This window comes from Mustela erminea, chromosome 2, assembly GCF_009829155.1.
Source record: "Mustela erminea isolate mMusErm1 chromosome 2, mMusErm1.Pri, whole genome shotgun sequence".
Lineage (NCBI taxonomy): Eukaryota > Metazoa > Chordata > Mammalia > Carnivora > Mustelidae > Mustela > Mustela erminea.
This window is the reverse complement of record NC_045615.1, coordinates 31,143,344-31,162,092: the sequence shown is the minus strand read 5'-3', so window position 1 is coordinate 31,162,092 and position 18,749 is coordinate 31,143,344. Positions and strand designations below refer to the sequence as shown.

Sequence of the window (18,749 nt, the reverse complement as noted above, 5' to 3'; positions counted from 1 at the left end):
TGTGAAATACGTGTTCTGAAGAGCCCTGCTGCTTAAATTATAGGGCTTCAATGTGAGATCTAGACATCTTCACAGTGAGCTATGGGCTAAGGCACACATGTTGAAATCTCTTGACTTATTGAAAACACAGTTCTAAATTATACTCAGTGAGGTAATAGTTTCCTTCATTGTGATGCAGCATGTGCTGCTCTTAGGACGCTGCACCTGGGCCATCTGTCTGCAGTTTCTTCTGCTAGTCTCATTTGGAGATTTCAAGATGGTGTATATCTCCTTAATTGTTTCTTGACAGACAAGTTAAGAATACCACAGCAGGCTCTGGTCTCCCAGAACAGGCAAAAATGGTCCTATAGGCATTCGTAATTTATAGCATCCTGCACCTCTGAAGATCTTCAATACCAACATCTGTAAGTTTTGAAATTTCCGTCATTTCTCTTACCTGCCAGATTTTAATTCACAGGCAGGAGATGATTGTGACTATGAACATTAGCAACAGTGTGCCATCTAGGTTTTCAAGAATATGCCTGAAAAAGTTTCAATGGCTCTGGTAATGAAATAAGGGGAAAAACTGCTTACTTATCCATTATATGTGCTCTCTACCACTCTGTGCTCCCATGTGAACACAACAGAGCACTTGGCTTTTATCAGAAGGCATTTTATTTGTCATTAAATACGTAATACCATTAAGTGTTTGTTCACTAGTCAACACAATCTAAATGCAACAGGCCTCCTTCATAGCAGTAGTGCTCAACCACATGCATGTTTACAAAAAAAGGGGTTGTTCCTGAATTCAAAAACCCCTTAAAAAAGAACACTATCCAGTTTTAAATGACCGAATGTCAGAAAAATTCTAACTGTCATCATGATCATGATCAGCCTGCTTTTGGCTCCCAAGTTCCGGAGAATACTTATATGTACATATATCCCCCCCACCTCACATTCCCAAGAAGTCCACCACCATGGTCATTGTGGTTCAGAGGCAGACTTTCTGGATAAAAATCCAGAGGTCAGTGTGCCTGGGTGCCTCACTTCCTTAAGCGTCTACCTTCAGCTCAGGTCATGATCCCAGGGTCCTGGAATGGAGCCCTGCCTTGGGCTCCCTGCTCAGTGGGGAGTCTGCCTCTCCCTCTCTCCTTCCTGCCCACCCTCACCCCTGCCCCACTTGTGTTCTCTTTTTTCTCTCTCTCAAATAAATGAAATCTTAAAAAAAAAAAAATTCCAGAGTTCACAGAGCTTTGTCCCTCTCCCAAGCTCAGCAATAAAATAGTCCATGCTTCTCCTGGGGAATAGGGAGGAGGTAAGGAGAGACTGAAGAGTGTGGCTCTAGGTGGAGTTCCCTCACTTAGAATCTTGAAGACGGAGCGAGTGGGCCCTCCAATGACCAATGTTTCAAAGCAAGGCAGAAAGAGAAAAAGAACATTAATATGATGATGATGATGTGCTTGGTAGGTAGCTTGTCCGAAGCGAGAATAATCAAGATTTTTCCCCAGTTCCTTTATCCTCTCCTTTCTGAGCTCTGCTTTGGTGCAGATGGAGGGAGAGCAGTCTCCTCTCATATTTTCTGGCATGAGAATCATAAACCTATCTTGGCGTTTCTAGCATCTTCTGGAAACTTTGAACCCAATCTGGAGGAAGGGAACAGGCCCTGTACTAATGTCTCAATTCTCTTGAGCTCCTCTTTAGCATCTTGCCCTAATCCAAGAAGGGTGTTTTCCCCTCCCAGTGATGTAGTAAAATGCTATTTTGTATTATCCAGCATTTTTCCATGTGCTCTGGTTAACTTTTTTTTTTTTTTTTAAGATTTTATTTATTTGACAGAGATCACAAGTAGGTAGAGAGTCAGGCAGAGAGAGAGGGGAAGCAGGCTCCCCCTGCTGAGCAGAGAGCCTGATGCAGGGCTCAATCCCAGAACCCTGGGAGCATGACCTGAGCCAAAGGCAGAGGATTTAACACACTGAGCCACCCACGTGCCCCTCTGGTTAACTTTTAAAATCTCCGTGTTCTAGTCTTTCATCTTGGTTCCTTGGGTTACACAAATTCTTTTTGGAGCAAAGCTTAGCTTTCCCAAGTGAAAGACTTGTTTCTAAATTGGGCTTTTTTTTTAAAAAATTTATTTATTTGACAGATAGAGATCACAAGTAGGCAGAGAGGCAGGCAGAGAGAGAGAGAGAGAGAAGGAGGAAGCTGGGCAGAGAGCCCAATGTGGAGCTTGATCCCAGGACCCTGGGATCATGACCCGAGCCGAAGGAAGAGACTTGAACCCCCTGAGCCACCCAGGTGCCCCTAAACTGGGCTTTTAGAGCTTGCTTTGTAAATCCAAAAGATGAACATTTCTATTTTAGGTTCTGGGTTCTGCCTTTTCCTATTGAGTGTAGAACTATTAGTAAGAGTAGCCACAGATGAAATCCTCAGAAGCTATTTCACAGTGTATGTCTGATAGGACAATGTAAACAACACTCCCGCCTCCAACTCCTTATACAGAAGGTGTTAACTCTATTACTTTCTATATCACATCACTGCATCATTACTTCCTTCCTGATCTAGCTCCCACTCTAGCCCCTATCAAGTAGCCTTGATGATGTGCTATATATTTGTCTCAGAACTAAGCAGCCCCAGGGAGAAAAGACTTCCTTGTCCTAGATATTAAACTAAAGGAAGTTCAGGACCTCCAAGCCTAGTGGCAATTTCTGTTCTGTACTTCTAGCTCAACCATATCATGTATCCAATACTTTTGTCATACCTTCAGAAGAATAAAGGAACATACCTTCTCTTTTTAGGCCTATCTCCAGTGCCCACTGAGACTAAACAGAGTGGGCCCAAGACCAGGTCCCTTAGCAAGACCCAAAAGCTCAGTAATAAAATTACTGAAAATGAAGCTCTCTAATTCAGGGAGGGCTTTAGAGAATGTCTTTGATTTTCAGAAGCTTCTGAGATCACATCCTGCTGTGTGACCAGCACTTACCAGCATAATTAATTCTCCTGGCAAGGAGTTAGTGGAAGTGATGATTTTCCATCTGAAATTTGCATTAAGGAAAGAGATTTAGGAATGAAGCGTGTAAAATATCACACAAAACAGGCTTTCCTTTCGCCCTTCTGGACACACACCTGTCAGCTGTAAGCCTGGGATCTGTTCCAGTTTTAAACGCTGGATCACAGATCCACTGGGTCCAGACAGGGACATTCTAAACCCAAAGGCCATACCTCTTTCTTCTGTTCAACCTCTCTAAGGAGCTGAAGAGGAAAACACTATTTCTGTTTGGTTGTAGGCTAGGATTTGATCTTTATAGATGGCATTTCTATTCCTAACATATCTATTTGCTTTTGAGGCACTCAGTTCTTTATCATCACCCTATAGTACCCTTGGAATAGATGCCCCAGCTGGGTGCTATTGTATCATCATGTATCTGTCTTCAGAGCTTGTGGTTATTTTGTGCTTGTCTCATGCTTGTCTTCTCCTTTGGGTCATGAACTTCATGAGGAGTCACCTTAATGCCCCTAATCCTTAGCCCAGAGTCTGGCACCATGTGCAGATGGGACCGAGAAGATAGTGGGACTTTTTTTTTTTTTTTTTTTCATTTACTCTCCATAACACTCTTGGAAATAGCCCCTACCACCACTCACAAAAATTGGGTATTAAAATTTCATCTGTCTACCTGACTAGGTATGACCTTAGGTTGGCATTTAGTCTTTGTTTCATAACCTATCAGATTTAAGATACTTATTGGCTTTAAAAGGCTAATCATCTATATATCTAACATGTCCTTCCATATATTCCAATATTGGCCAACTGGGACTTGTTCTCCAGTGAGTTTAATAGGACAAAAACACATTTCTCTTCATATTCCTTGAGAAGGAAATAAATGAACATCCCCTATAGTACTTACGCCCTTAGGAAACAAGAGAAGCAATGATTTTACTCCATGGGCTCAGCAGTTTGTAATTATCAATAATGTTAATGACTAAAGGACACTCTCCAAAGTCCTTCGGTAAAGGATTTTCTTTTAGAATTCTTTTAAAAGGCATCTCTGAAAATTATCCTTTCAACCAGAGAGTGTGGATCTTATTTTGCTGAATTTCTCCCTTGATAGTTGTTATCTTTTCTTGTCTTCATCTTTTTCTTTCCCTTCCCCTTGTCTTGTCCCTTCTTATTCTCTTATTATTAAGTCTGAGGGCCCTTATTCCCTTTAGTCATTGCAAAGTCACACTGTAGTTACTTTTTGGCACACCTGTGCACCACACTCATAGGCTGCTTGCAGTCTTGCTAATGTTTCCATTTTTTCCTTTGTAAGCATAAATATCCCTTGTCCTTTACAGAGGGCTTCACTGCCTGCAGAAACCTCATCCCCGTAATTCTAGGAGCCTTTTACTTCCCTGGGTATTTCTGACCTGAATTTTGGCCAACTGTGTCTTACAAAGTCAGCAGGTTTTCCCCAAATATTATCATTCACTGTTTCCTATGTGAAATCCTGTCCTTTCCAATGTACTTGCAAGAAGGAAATAGAAAAAACAACGTGTGTATTTATATAGGATCTTTTCTCTTTACAGCCAACTGCTTGTGAATCCTTAGACAATTTCAGTGAGAGCAAAGTAAACTGCAGATAAGGGTTGGATGAATAGAGGTTAAGATGGTTGAAGTCTTTTCTAATGTTCCATAGGGAGGGACCGGGCTTGTGTAACCTCCAGACAGCTGCTTGAGGTAATTCCCTTGATGTCAGGGAATCTGAATAAATTTCTAGAATTCAAGGCATTGCTATGCCCTTTGCACATAGAAGAAGTACAAAGCATGCAGATTAACCCCCAGGTCTTTCTTTAGGCAAAGATCCAGAAAGTTCTGTAGAGTAGCTTAGTCCTGGTAAGGGTTTAGGTGGGAAAGGAAACTGACAACTGACACCTTGAAATTGGGATATAAATGTAATTTTAAGTTTTGCTGAAACTTAACCCTTAGAAGACTCAAGAAAAACATCTTTGGGTTCATTGCATTTCCATGAAAATATTAGATAATTTTCTTATGTTTCTCAAAACTTTAACTTAGTCAACAGAATATATTTATTAAGGTGTATTTATTAGGTAATATTTTTGCCTTCTCTGAAATTCTGTTTGCATTTGAAATAACTTTGAAAATCATTAACTTGATCGACTTTTTTCTATTCTGAATATTGATTTTTCCCTAATTGTCTTCAGTATCTATTCACCTAAGGGGATTTATGATGGGAAAAATGTAAATAGCATAGATGTGAAACCATTAAGATTTTGACCTGCAAAATAACATTATGTTGTGAGATAATATCCTTTCCAATCAGGTCATTTTCTTGAATTTTTTTTAACTTCTTTATTTTTCCCTTTAGAATATCAACATCTAATCCTTAAAGAGTAATCTCATCGAGTTCTCCAACTATGTAGAGAAAACACTCCTATAGGCCAAGAGGTTGGATTCAGTAAGAGGAGAATATAATTCAGGGCAAAGTCTATCTCTTGTAGGCCTGGGCATGCTGAAAATGGGGGAGGAAAAGAGGGAAGAATGTATGGTTTTTAGGTCTGTGTATCCTGATTTTTCTCCCCATGTGTAGTATGTTATGAGGTATTCCAAGGGGATGGAGCTGCTTTGGTCATCTTACCTAAGGACTCTGGTAAAGAGGCTGCTTTTTGTGGGATAGCCAACTATAATTGGTTTTTGGGTGACATAGTGGATCTTAGAAATAGCTGAGAGGGTGTGGATGCGGACATTTCTGGGCCATTACTCTTTCTAGGAGAAGTAGCTCTAAGTGAAGTCTGCAGAGCAGACTGCCTTGGCCTGGTCTGAATGCAAGGCTTAACCTTTAGAGCCGCCTAATGAATCAGTGGGAGCCAGGATGGGTCTTCATGCAGGAGCTCTTCAGAAGCATTTCATGGACAAAAAGTGGATCATGTGATCTCCATGACTGGAAGCCAGCATGGTATTTGAGAGCCTAGCTGTAGAGGACACCGAAGCAAGAGGATACTAATGCTCAATCCTCTCTACGCTACCAAGAGGTTACATGAGCTACACCCTTTCTGTTGACACACTTAGATGCTAGCTACTTGGGAGCCTGTGTGTGTGTGTACATGTGTGCCCGTGTGTTTTCCTAAAAGATAATAAGCACTAGCGAGGAGTCTACTAAAACTACTCGGTTGGGTTAAGTTTAAATTGTATTGGCTCTTTCTCTTCCTTCCTTCCTTCTTCTCCCTTCGTTCCCCTTCCTCCCTCCCTACTTTCCTTCCTTCCTTTCTTCCTTCCTTCCTCCAATTAACAGTGGTAGGAGCTTTGAAGGAAGATTAAATTTATTTTTTGCCTTCCTGATTTCCCTTTTCTGGGTTAGCACTTCCACTCTTTTTTCGGTATAAACCTCTCCCTCTTAAGGTGTCCTAATGCCATCGTTATGCCTTCTGTCATATGAAAACATCTGATAAACTAGTCAGTAGTGGATACTAACAGAATTGTATTTCTTTCAGAAATATTTACATGTAAAATAATCCTGGAAAATTTAAACGCTAAAATTAAAGAAAGAGAGGCAATAGCAAACTTTCAGGCTTCTTGGGTCAATTGAACAAAGCTCAACATTTATATACATGCTGAGATGGGGAATGAAGTACCTACGAAATGACTGTTATCTATTCCAGACCACAGGAATCCCTATTATTGCAAAAGTTTTCTTTTTCCATGAAATAGAAGGTGTTTGTTTAGGCAGTTGTGCTCAGGAGCAGCTCGGTGTTAGCCAGCTGTCCGGGAATAGGTGCCAAGTGCGAAGAAGGGAAGGAAAGGACCTGATCAGAAGAGACAGAACTGGCCCTGACCTTCCCCATGGGGATTCGCAGTGCATCTCATATGAGGTGTCAGCAACATTGTGTATTGTTGCCTTCCTGCTGAGAAGCAAAACCCAATGTCATCAATCTGGGGGTGGGTGAAGGGAGGTGAGGGGTTGGAATATTTTTGGGACACATCTTTAGATATCTTTAGCTATTTCTCAAATAAAGTCTGGAGAAATTTATGATGGTATGAATCACAGATCCCTGTCACAAAGTGCAAGGCTGTGTCCGCTGTTCAACCTTGGCTGGTTGTGAAAGATGAACCTCAGCCTCAATTAATTATGAGTATCATCAGTACAGTAGAAAGAATAAAGCAGGTTGTTAAGGTAAATAAAAGTCTGTTGTGTTGAAGGTGTAAACAACCATTCTATCTAGAATGGTTGGAATTTTCAGATTATAATGACAAAGGATTGCATATTATGGGAAAAGGACAAAGAGGTTGCATGACAGACCATGTATGAAAGCAGGTATAGGCAAAATAACTCTTGGTTATATTGCCTTTCCATGGTTGTTATATGTTACATAATTAACACAGTTTTAGGACCCTATGGTATTAGAAAAGTGATTTTGTCTGTGAGCCTTGGGGTCACAAAGTCCTGGGTTGAAATTGTGGCCCAGCCTTCTTTACTGTCCGAATGACCTTAGGCAAGTCACTTAAAGTTTCCGTGAGACAGTCTCATCTGCAAAAACAGTGATAACAATTATTGTTACAGACTATATCTTAGACTTCTGGATTTTAATTTATGTCATTGATTAGGGAATCATGAGAGAACTGGAAGTAAATCTCTTACTCTATTCTGCTTGTGTTCAGATTAGAGAACTGTATCCAGTGTGGTCTATTCCCTTCTCACACATGTGCACGCTCACATACACCCTTGCACTCACATACACATACATGACAGATATAAAGGAGTTGAATAAATTCCTGAGAAGTGAATTCAGAAATGACTGAAGTTTGTAAGTGCAATGGAGAAAAATAGTGCAGGAAAGAGTAGGTGAATTCAGAAATGACTGAAGTTTGTAAGTGCAATGGAGAAAAATAGTGCAGGAAAGAGTAGGGAGTAGTGTCAGGGAAAAGAGGTTATAATTTTAAATAGCATTTGAAAAAAATCCTAAAGAAGATAATGGATTGAGTCATGTGCATATGTGGGGAAAGAGAGAAGTAGGAGAAGGAATTGCATGTACAAAGGTCCTTTGGTCCTTGGCTTGATTCAGAAACAACAAGGGACCCATACGTTGGAATGGAGTGAACAAGGCAAGACTTTGGACATAGAAGTTATGAGATCAGAGCACTAAAAGGGCCACAAAGCCTAAGACCTTGCAGGCCATTCTATGGATTTTGGTTTTCCCTATTATTATTATTATTATTATTATTTTAAGATTTTATTTGTTTATTTGACAGACAGAGATTACAAGTAGGCAGAGAAGCAGGCAGAGAGGAGGAAGCAGGCTCCCTGCAGAGCAGAGAGCCCGATGTGGGGCTGGATCCCAGGACCCTGAGATCATGACCTGAGCCGAAGGCAGAGGCTTTAACCCACTGAGCCACCCAGGTGCCCCAGTTTTACCTAGTATTGAAATGGGATGCTATTAGAGAGTTTAATGGGACCACTTAAGTTTTGTTTTAACAGGGTCATTTTGGCCACTACATTAAGAAAAAAACCATGAAGCTGTAAAGATAAGGACAAAAAGACCCAAAGAATGCTATTACAGTAATCTGTACTGGGGATGATAGTAGTTTGTAAAGAGGAAGCCTAGCAGTTTGTACTCAGTTGGTAGCAGCACGACATGCTGAGACCAAATGTGTGGTATGAGAGAAAGAAAGATTTCAGCCTAGTCTCCTGGAAAGATGAAGTTGATATTACTGAATTGTAGAAATCTTTAGGAGGAGAAGGTTTGAGAGGGAAGATCAAGAGTGTGGGTTTGGACATGTTAAGTTTTAAATGCCTGTCAGATATCTAAGTGAAGCTATTGACTAGGTGTGTTTGAGTGTATGATTCTGGACATCAGAGATGTCCTGCCTAAGGTTATAAATCTGAGAATTATCAGTAGATGATATGTAAAACCATGAAGCCAGATGAGATCATTGCAGAGAGGGTCAGAGAAGAGAAATGGTCTCAGGACTCAACCCTAGAGTATGTCAATATTAATAGATTGGAGAGAAGAGGAAGAACGGGAAAGGGAGACTGAGACTGAGGGCCAGAGAGAGAGGTAAGAAGAGAAGTCAGTGAGTCAGGTTTGCCAGATATTAAGGAAATCAAATGTTAATGTGGAGATGGAGTAAAAAACTGTCGCAAATGCTGCTGAAGTCAGGTGAAAGACAGCTGAGAACTGAGCAGTGGGTTTTTACAACTTGGAGGTAACTTGTGAATGAGGTAAGAGTAGTTTTGTGGGGACTGTAGTTGTGAAATAATAGAAAAAATATACATGGGTTCCTGGTGTAGAGCTCCTAAACACTTTGCAATTTCCTAAATTCTAAGAGCACGAGGGTCATCCTTTGTTTTGATATTTGCTCTTCAACCTTGGTTCCTGACACAGAGCCCCTAAATACCATTGGATTTTTCTGGATGATAGGAGTGTCTCTTGTTATAATGAGGTAATTCTGGGTGGCCCCTTGAATAGCTCCTAGATGGGGCCTCTTCACTAGAAAGACTAGGTCATGATTAAAGCTTGGAACTTTCAGCCATCCCTTCCTCTGTCCCATTTCCTTCAAAAGGAGAAAGGGGATAGAAGTAGAGTCAGTGATCAATGATGCCTTTGTGAGGAAGCCTCCATTAAAATTCCCAAATCTTGGGGTTCAGAGAGTGTCTGGGTTGATGCAACATTTAAATGCTGAGCATATGGCACACCCCAGCTCCATGAGAACAAAAGCTCATGTACTTGGGACCTTTCCAGACCGTGCCCTATGTATCTCTTCATTTAGCTTTTTCATCTGTATTCTTTATCATACCCTTAATTAAGTGGTAAATGTAAGGAAGTGTTTTCTTGATTTCTGTGAGCTGTTCTAGCAAGTAATGGAGCCCATGGAGAGGGGTTATGGGAAAGCTGATTGTAACTGTCAGAAACACAGGTGAACATCTGGAGACTTGTGATTGCTATCTGAAGAAGGGGAAGGCAGTCTTGAGGGACTGAGTCCTTAACCTGTGGCATTTAATGATATCTCCAGGTAGATAGTGTCAGAATTGATTTAGATTATAGGACACTCAGCCAGTGTTGAGGTATTGCTTGGGAATAAAACACCTCACATCTGGTGTTGTGTTGTGTTGTGTTGTGAAGTGTAGTGAATGTGAGGGTCATGTGAGAGTGAGAGAAGCACACAGGAGTGTGTTTTCCTTACTCTGTAGTTACAAAGGCTTATCAGAGTGGGCTGAAAGCTTGGAAGAAGAATATTGAAGATGGAACTCTTTTGAGGTATTTCATTGTAAAAGGAAGAGAAGAAAAAGAGCAGTAACTAACTAGAGGAGCATGTGAGATGAAGCAAAATTTTTTGTTTAAGATGGGGGAACTAATTACACGTTTATGTGCTACTGGAAAAGATCCAGTACAGAAGGAAAATGTGATGGTACTGGAAAGAAGCGGGGAAGTCATGAAGCAATGTTTTCAAGTAGATCAGAGGAAATGGGATCTAATGCATAAATGGAGTTTGCTTTGCTGAAATCATGGACAGTTTATCCGAAGTTATTAGAAAAGGCAGAACATAAGGGCATAGATACAGGTCACTTGGTGGATATAATGATGGATAGTTATGAAGATTTTCTGATTGCTTCTCTTTTCTCAGAGAAATAGGATGCCAGGGTCTTATTTGAGAGACTGGAGGAGTGAGAAAGGGAACGGGCCAAAGAAATACAGCAGGGTTGCCAGGCAGAGCTAACAGTCTTCTCGATGCTTGAGGAATCATCAGTTTGAGCATTGTACTTTTCTCTGGTCGCATTTGTTTGTATAGATGCAGATAGGGTATGAGAGTTGAGTCAGACTTAATCAAGAGTAGATGTTTGCCAAGTAAATATGAAGTAATAAGAGAAGAAAAAGGGATATGGAAGTAATCCCCAAAAGACTGATTGATCATAGGTTTCAAACTGGCCAAAGAAGTGGATGAGGAGATGATGAAGGGAAAGGACAGTGAAAGATGCCAAGATCTTTGGGTTGTAGACCTTTAACAAAGAAATCAATTAGCAGAGCTGAGAACCAGAGGGACTTAGCTAGAATTAGTGGTAGTTGGTGGTGATTTAAATGTTTGTGATGGGAGGAGAGATAAGATAGTGGAGAAGTAGGAGACCCTGTTTCAACTGCTCCCCTAAAGTGAGCTAATTATCTACCAGGACATTCTGAACACCCATGAAATCAGCCTGAGATCTAGGATTATACACTTCTGGATCTCTACGGGGGCAGAAGACACCAGTGAAGAGTAAAATGGAGTGGGAACAATCGGACTAATATCAGAGGGTAAACGGAAGGGGGAGGGAGCCACCAGAAGTGACCCATTGGAAAGTAATACCCCAATATGAAAGTGCCCTGGGATTGGGGACCAGCATTAACTTGGAGTCTGGTTAAAAGCACTCAAAAAGAGCATGGGCCTAAACCCACGGTCCCAGGACAGTCATCTCCGGCAACCACCCATGCCAGAGAGAGTGCCCACCAGGGTTGTGCGACTTGCATCACCGCTTGGCTGGGCACACTCCCTCCCCCACATAAGAGAGTCTGGTGAGGGCTCCAGCCTGCACTCCTTAGAACTTTTATGCACTGCATGACTGGGGTCTGACCCATTCCCTGCCGGAGCCTGAGAAAGCCCTGTCGTAGAGCTAGCCAGTCTCTAAGACTGGTGGAGGGCCTGGACTGTCCCAGTCAGGGCCTAAAGGAACTCAGTGTGATCTCCAGTCTCCTGTGTTGGTAGCAACCAGAAGTCTGGAACCCAGTCAGCAGTCCCAGCACACGCAGCCACTAGAAGCAGGCTCCCTAGACCAATATCACTTGCGGGTTTAGTAACACAAGGGTGCAGAGACAAGTGGGCACTTCGCACAACCCCTGAGACAGGGGCTGGGGACTTGCTCTGCCTGCGGGAGGTTGCACAGCTCAGTGGAGTTTGCCGAGGGGGAGTCTGTGTGTTCTGGACCACCCAGAGGGGTGCAGACTGAGGCTTCTCTCTGAGGCAGAGGTCTGGGTGCAGTTTGCTTTCCACTAAACCTCCAAAAAGCCGCAAAAAGCCACCAAAGGAAAAAAACCTCCAGAGAACAAAACCCTAAAAATCCGGTTTCCACAGAGCCCAACCCCTTGATAGGGGGCAGGAGGACTCAACCCAAGCAAGGCTGCCTGAAAAACAACACAGCAGGCCCCTCCCCCAGAAAGCCAGCCAAAAGAATGAAGGGGCAACCACCACAGGGTCCCCATAAAACTGTAAAACCCCAATATCAGGGATAAACAATACATTAAGCTCCTGGTATTGCCCTAAAACTTGTATATTTCATAGATACAACTTTTATTTTTAATTTGTTTTCACTATTCTTGTTGTGTTTAATTTTTTAACCTCCTTATCATTACAATTAGAGGTTTAATACAACTTATTTCATAATAACTTTTTAACTTGAACTTCATACATTTACCTGTGTTTGCCTTTTTCTTTTCTATTTTATTAATATACATATAGATATGAGCTTCAAGGTAATCCTCTTTCCCTAATCAATACTATCCCTATATATAAACCAGTTTTAATCTCCCTTTATCTCTGGAAAGTTGAATCCTTTAACAAAGAAATCAAGATATACCCAGGAAGAATCAAAATAAACTTCCTTGCCCACACTGAGGATTTAGAACCACCCTCCCATCTTTTTCTTCTGTTAGTGTTTCTGTGAATTAGTTTTTGTTCTGGTATTATATAAATCTTATCCTTGGGATTCATTTTGGCTGGGTTCCTTTTTTTTTTTTTTCTTGTCATTTACTTTTGTCTGTCTTTTTGTTTGCTGTTTTGGTTTGTATACCTTGTAATCTTACCTTTGGGGCTCATTCTGGCTGAGTCTTCTCTTTTTTTTTTTCTGTCTGTCTCTTTCTCTCTCTCTTTTTTTCTTTTTTCTTTCCTTTTGGTGGTGACTTGCAATTGCTCAGAAGCCATTTCATGGTGCACCTTGCCTGGATCATGGTTGATATATTCAGCTACACATCCCCTCAACCACCTCTCGCCAAAATGACTAGGAGGAGGAACACCCAACTGAAGAAAAATTCAGAGACTATGCTCTCTCCATCAGAACTATTGGATATGGACATAAAGGGTATGTTGGAAAGGGAATTCAGGGTAACAATTATCCAGGCAATGGCTAGGTTGGAGAAAACCTTTAGTGACAACATGGAATCGCTAAGGGTAGCAGTGAAAGCCACCCAGGAAGAAGTTAAAAATTCTATCAATGAGATCCATTCTAATCTAAATTCTCTAACAGCTAGGGTAGCCAAGGGTAACCAATGGAAAAGATGGAATTAGTAATCTAGAGGACAAATTGACTGAGAAAAAGGATCAGGAGGAGACCTGGAACAAATAGCTTAGAAGCCATGAAAACAGAATTAGGGAAATAGATGATGCCACTTAACATTCCAATGTCAGAATTATTGGGATCCCTGAGGGAGAAGAGAAAGAAAGAAGACTAGAAGATATAATTGAACAAATTCTCCATGAAAATTTTCCCAATCTGGGTAGTGGAACCAGCATTCACATCCTAGAGGTAGAAAGGATACCCCCAAGATCAGTCAAACTAGACAGACATTGAGGCACTTGATTGTGAGACTGATGAAACATAATTTGAGACAAGAGCTTTTGAAAGCAGCTAGGGGGAAGAGATTCCTTATGTACAGAGGAAGGCCCATCAGAATAACATCACACCTGTCCACAGAAACCTGGCAAGCCAGAAAGGGCTGGAAAGACATATTCAGGGCATTAAATGAGAAGAACATGCAGCCAAGAATACTTATCCAGCAAGACTGACATTCAAAATGGTTGGAGAGATTAAGGGCTTCCAAGACTGGCAGGGTTTAAAAGAGTAAGTGACTACCAAGCTGGGACTATAAGAAATATTAAGGGGGGGGTTCTATAAAGAAAGAAAGAGCCCAAGAGTGTCATAGAACAGAAAATTATAGAATCTATAGAAACAAGGACTTCACAGACAACATGATGACAAAAACGTATCTTTCAATAATCACACTCAACGTGAATGGCCTAAATGCTTCCATAAAATGGCACAGGGTTGCAGATTGGATAAAACAACTGGACCTATCCATATGTTGTCTACAAGAGACCAGTTTGGAACCTAAAGATACATTCAGACTGAAAGTGAAGGGATGGTAAAGAATCTTTCATGCTAATGGGCCTCAAAAGAAAGCTGCGGTAGTGATTCTCATATCAGATAAATTAGATTTTAAACTAAAGACTTTAGTCAGAGATAAAGAAGGACACTACATCATTTTTAAAGGGTCTATCCTCCAAGAAGATCTAACAGTTGTAAATAACTATGCCCTCAATACGGGAGCAGACAACTACATAAGACAACTTATGATAAAAAAACTTATGAGAAAGATAAAGAGTCATATTGATATGAATACATTAATAGTAGGGGATCTTAACATGCCACTCTCAGTAATAGACAGATCATCCAGGCAGAAAAATCAATAAAGAAACAAAAGCATTGAATGACGCATTGGGTCAGATGGACCTCATAGATATAAACAGAACATTCCACCCTAAAACAACAGAATACATTCTTCTCAAGTGCACATGGAACTTTCTCCAGAATAGACCACTTACTGGGTCACAAATCAGAGCTCAACTGATACCAAAAGATTGAGATTATTCCCTGCATATTCTCAGACCACAATACGTTGAAACTGGAACTCAACCACAAGAAAAAGTTTGGAAGGAATTCAAACACTTGGAAGCTAAAGAACACCCAGCTTAAGAATGTTTGGATCATGGGGCACCTGGGTGGCTCAGTGGGTTAAGCCTCTGCCTTCAGCTCAGGTCATGATCCCAGGGTCCTGGGATTGAGCCCGGCATTGGGCTCTCTACTAAGTGGGGAGTCTGCTTCCCTCCTCTCTCTGCCTGCCTCTCTGCCTACTTGTGATCTCTGTCAAATAAATAAATAAAATATTTAAAAAAATATGTTTGGATCAACCAGGAAATCAAAGAAGAACTTAAACAATTCATGGAAACAAATGAGAATGAAGACACTTCGGTCCAATCTTATGGGATACGGCAAAGACAGCCCTAAGGAGGAAATATATATAACCATCCGAGCCTCCCTCAAAAAAACTGAAAAATCCAGAATACACCAGCTCTCTTTACACCTTAAAGAACTGGAGAATCAACAACAAATTAAGCCAACCCCACACGCAAGAAGAAAAATAATTAAGATTAGAGCAGAGATCAATGAGATAGAAACTAGAGATACAGTAGAGCACATCAACGAAGTAGAAGCTGGTTTTTGAAAGAACCAATAAGATCAATAACCCTTGGCCAAACTAATCCAAAAGAAAAGGGAGAGGGCCCAAATTAATAAAATTATGAATGAAGAGGGAGAGATCATGACTAACACTGAGGAAATAGAAAAAATAATCAGAAATTATTGTCAACAGTTATATGCCAATAAGTTAAGCAAACTGGACAAAATGGATGTATTCCTGGAAACCTATAAACTTCCAAAACTGAATCAGGAAGAAATTGACAACCTGAATAGACCGATATCTAGTAACAAGATTGAAGCAGTGATCAAAAACCTCCCCCAGATGCCGAGTGATATGGAGCACTTTTTCATGTGTCTGTTGGCCATCTGGATGTCTTCTTTGCAGAAATGTCTGTTCATGTCCTCTGCCCATTTCTTGATTGGATTATCTGTTCTTTGGGTGTTGAGTTTGCTAAGATCTCCCTGATATGAGGAAGTGGTGATGCAACATGGGGGCTTAAGTGGGTAGGGGAAGAATCAATGAAACAAGATGGGATTGGGAGGGAGACAAACCATAAGTGACTCTCAATCTCACAAAACAAACTGAGGGTTGCTGGGAGGAGGAGGTTTGGGAGAAGGGGGTGGGATTATGGACCTTGGGGAGGGTATGTGCTTTGGTGAGTGCTGTGAAGTGTGTAAACCTGGTGATTCACATACCTGTACCCCTGGGGATAAAAATATATGTTTATAAAAAATAAAAAAATTTAAAATGAAAAAAAAAAAAACACAAAAAACCTCCCCTCAAAAACAAGAGACCAGGACCTAACAGATTCCCTGGAGAATTCTACCAAACATTCACAGAAGAAATAATACTTATTCTCATGAAGCTGTTTCAAAAAATAGAAACAGAAGGAAAACTTCAGGACTCTTTTTATGAAGCCAGCATTACCCTGTCTCCAAACCAGGCAAAGACCCCACCAAAAAAGAGAATTTCAGACCAATATCCCTGAGGAACATGGATGCCAAGATTCTCAACAAGATCCAGCTAATAGGATCCAACAGTACATTAAAAAGATTATCCACCATGACCAGGTGGGATTTATCCCTGAGATGCAAGGGAGGTTCAACAATTGCAAATCAATCAATGTGATAAAACAAAACAGTAAGAGGAGGGATAAGAACCACATGGTCCTCTCAATTGATGCAGAAAAAGCATTTGATAAGATACAGCATCCCTTCCTGATTAAAACCATTCAATGTATAGGGCTAGAGGGAACATTCCTCAACTTCATAAAATCTATCTATGAAAAACCCACACCAAATATCATCCTCTATGGGGAAAAGCTGACAGCCTTCCCATTGAGATCAAGAACACAACAAGGATGCCCACTCTCACCACTCTTGTTCAATATAGTACTAGAAGTCCTAGAAACAGCAATCAGACAACAAAAAGAAATAAAAGGTATTCGAATTGGCAAAGATGAAGTCAAACTCTCTTTTTTCACAGATGACATGATACTTTATATGGAAAACCCAGAGTCCAGAGTGCTAACCATTACACCATGGAAATGACATGATACTTTATATGGAAAACCCAAAAGACTCCACCCCCAAACTACTAGAACTCATACAATTCAGTAATGTGACAAGATACAAAATAAGTGTACAGAAATCAGTTGCTTTCTTATACACCAACAATGAAAATATAGAAAGGGAAATTAGAGAATTGATTCCATTTACTATAGCACCAAGAACCATAAGATACCTGGGAATAAACCTAACCAAAGAGGTAAAGGATCTGTACTTGAGGGACTACAGAACACTCATGAAAGAAATTGAAGAAGACACAAAAAGATCAAAGACCATTCCATGCTCATGGATTGGAAAAATAAACATTATTAAAATGTCTATACTGTTAAAATGTCTATACTGAGAAATCTATACTTTCAATGACATCCCAATCAAAATTCCACCATCATTTTTCAAAGAGTTGGAACAAACAATCCTAAAATTGGTATGGAACCAGAAGAGACTCTGAATTGCTAAGGAAATATTGAAAAAGAAAAACAAAACTGGGGGCATCACGATGCCTAATTTTAAGCTTTACTACAAAGCTGTGATCACCAAGACAGCATGGTACTGGCACAAAAACAGACACATAGACCAGTGGAACAGAGTAAAGTGCCCAGATATGGATCTTCAACTCTATAGTCAACTAATCTTTGATAAACCAGGGAAAAATATACACTGGAAAAAAGACAGTCTCTTCCATAAATGGTGCTGGGAAAATTGGACAGCTGCATGTAGAAGAATGAAACTTGACCATTCTCTTACACCATACACAAAGATAAACTCGAAGTGGATAAAAGACTTCAGTGTGAGGCAGGAATCTATCAAAATCCTAGAGGAGAACATAGGCAGTAACCTCTTTGACAATGGCCACAGCAACTTCTTTCAAGATATGTCTCTAAAGGCAAAGGAAACAAAAGCAAAAGTGAACTTTTGGGACTTATCAAGATCAAAAGCTTCTGCACAGCAAAGGAAACAGTCATCAAAGCAAAGAGGCAACCCACAGAATGGGAGAAGATATTCACAAATGACACAACAGACAAAGGGCTGATATCCAAGATCTATAAAGAAGTCCTCAAACTCAACACACACAAAACAGATAATCACACCAAAAAATGGGCAGAAGACACAGGGGGGGTTAAGGGGGTAGGAGAAGAATAAATGAAACAAATGGGATTGGGAGGGAGACAAACCATAAGTGACTCTTAATCTCACAAAACAAACTGAGGGTTGCTGGGGGGAGGGGGGTCAGAAGAGGGGGATAGGGTTATGGACATTGGGGAGGGTATGTGCTATGGTGAGTGCTGTGAAGTGTGTAAACCTGGTGATTCACATACCTGTACCCCGGGGGATAAAAATATATTATATGTTTATAAAAAATAAAAAATTAAAAAGAAAAAAAAATGGGCAGAAGACATGAACAGACACTTCTCCAAAGTAGACATACAAACGGCTAACAGACAGATGAAGAAACGTTCATCATCATTAGCCATCACACTATCAATTCAAAACTACATTGAGGTACCACCGTACACCAGTTAGAATGGCCAAAATTAACAAGACAGTAAACAAATGTTGGAGAGGATGCAGAGAAAGGGGAACCTTCTTACACAGTTGGTGGGAACGCAAGTTGCTGCAGCCACTTTGGAAAACAGTGTGGAGATTCTTTAAGAAATTAAACATAGAGATACCCTATGACCCTGCAATTGCACTACTGGGTATTTATCCCAAAGATACAGATGTAGTGAAGAGAAGGGCCACCTGTACCCCAATGTTCATAGTAGCAATGGCCACAGTGGCCATTGTGGCCAAACTGTGGAAAGAATCAAGATCCCTTTCAATGGATAAATGGTTAAAGAAAATATGGTCTGTATATAAAAAGGGAGTATTATGCCTCTATTAGAAAGGATGAATACCAAACTTTTGTACCAACATGGACAGGATCAGAAG

General features: G+C 40.7%; 1 long non-coding RNA gene across 3 annotated transcripts in view; it reads left to right on the top strand.

Moving 5' to 3' along the window:
• The first annotated feature begins 203 nt into the window (after positions 1–203).
• Positions 204–18,749, top strand: part of LOC116583031 — a 57,586-nt gene continuing 39,040 nt past the window's right edge. For all 3 annotated transcript variants that reach the window (XR_004282593.1, XR_004282594.1, XR_004282595.1), the window contains exon 1: positions 204–404. This is a non-coding gene — a long non-coding RNA (uncharacterized LOC116583031). The remainder of the gene's footprint in view (positions 405–18,749) is intronic.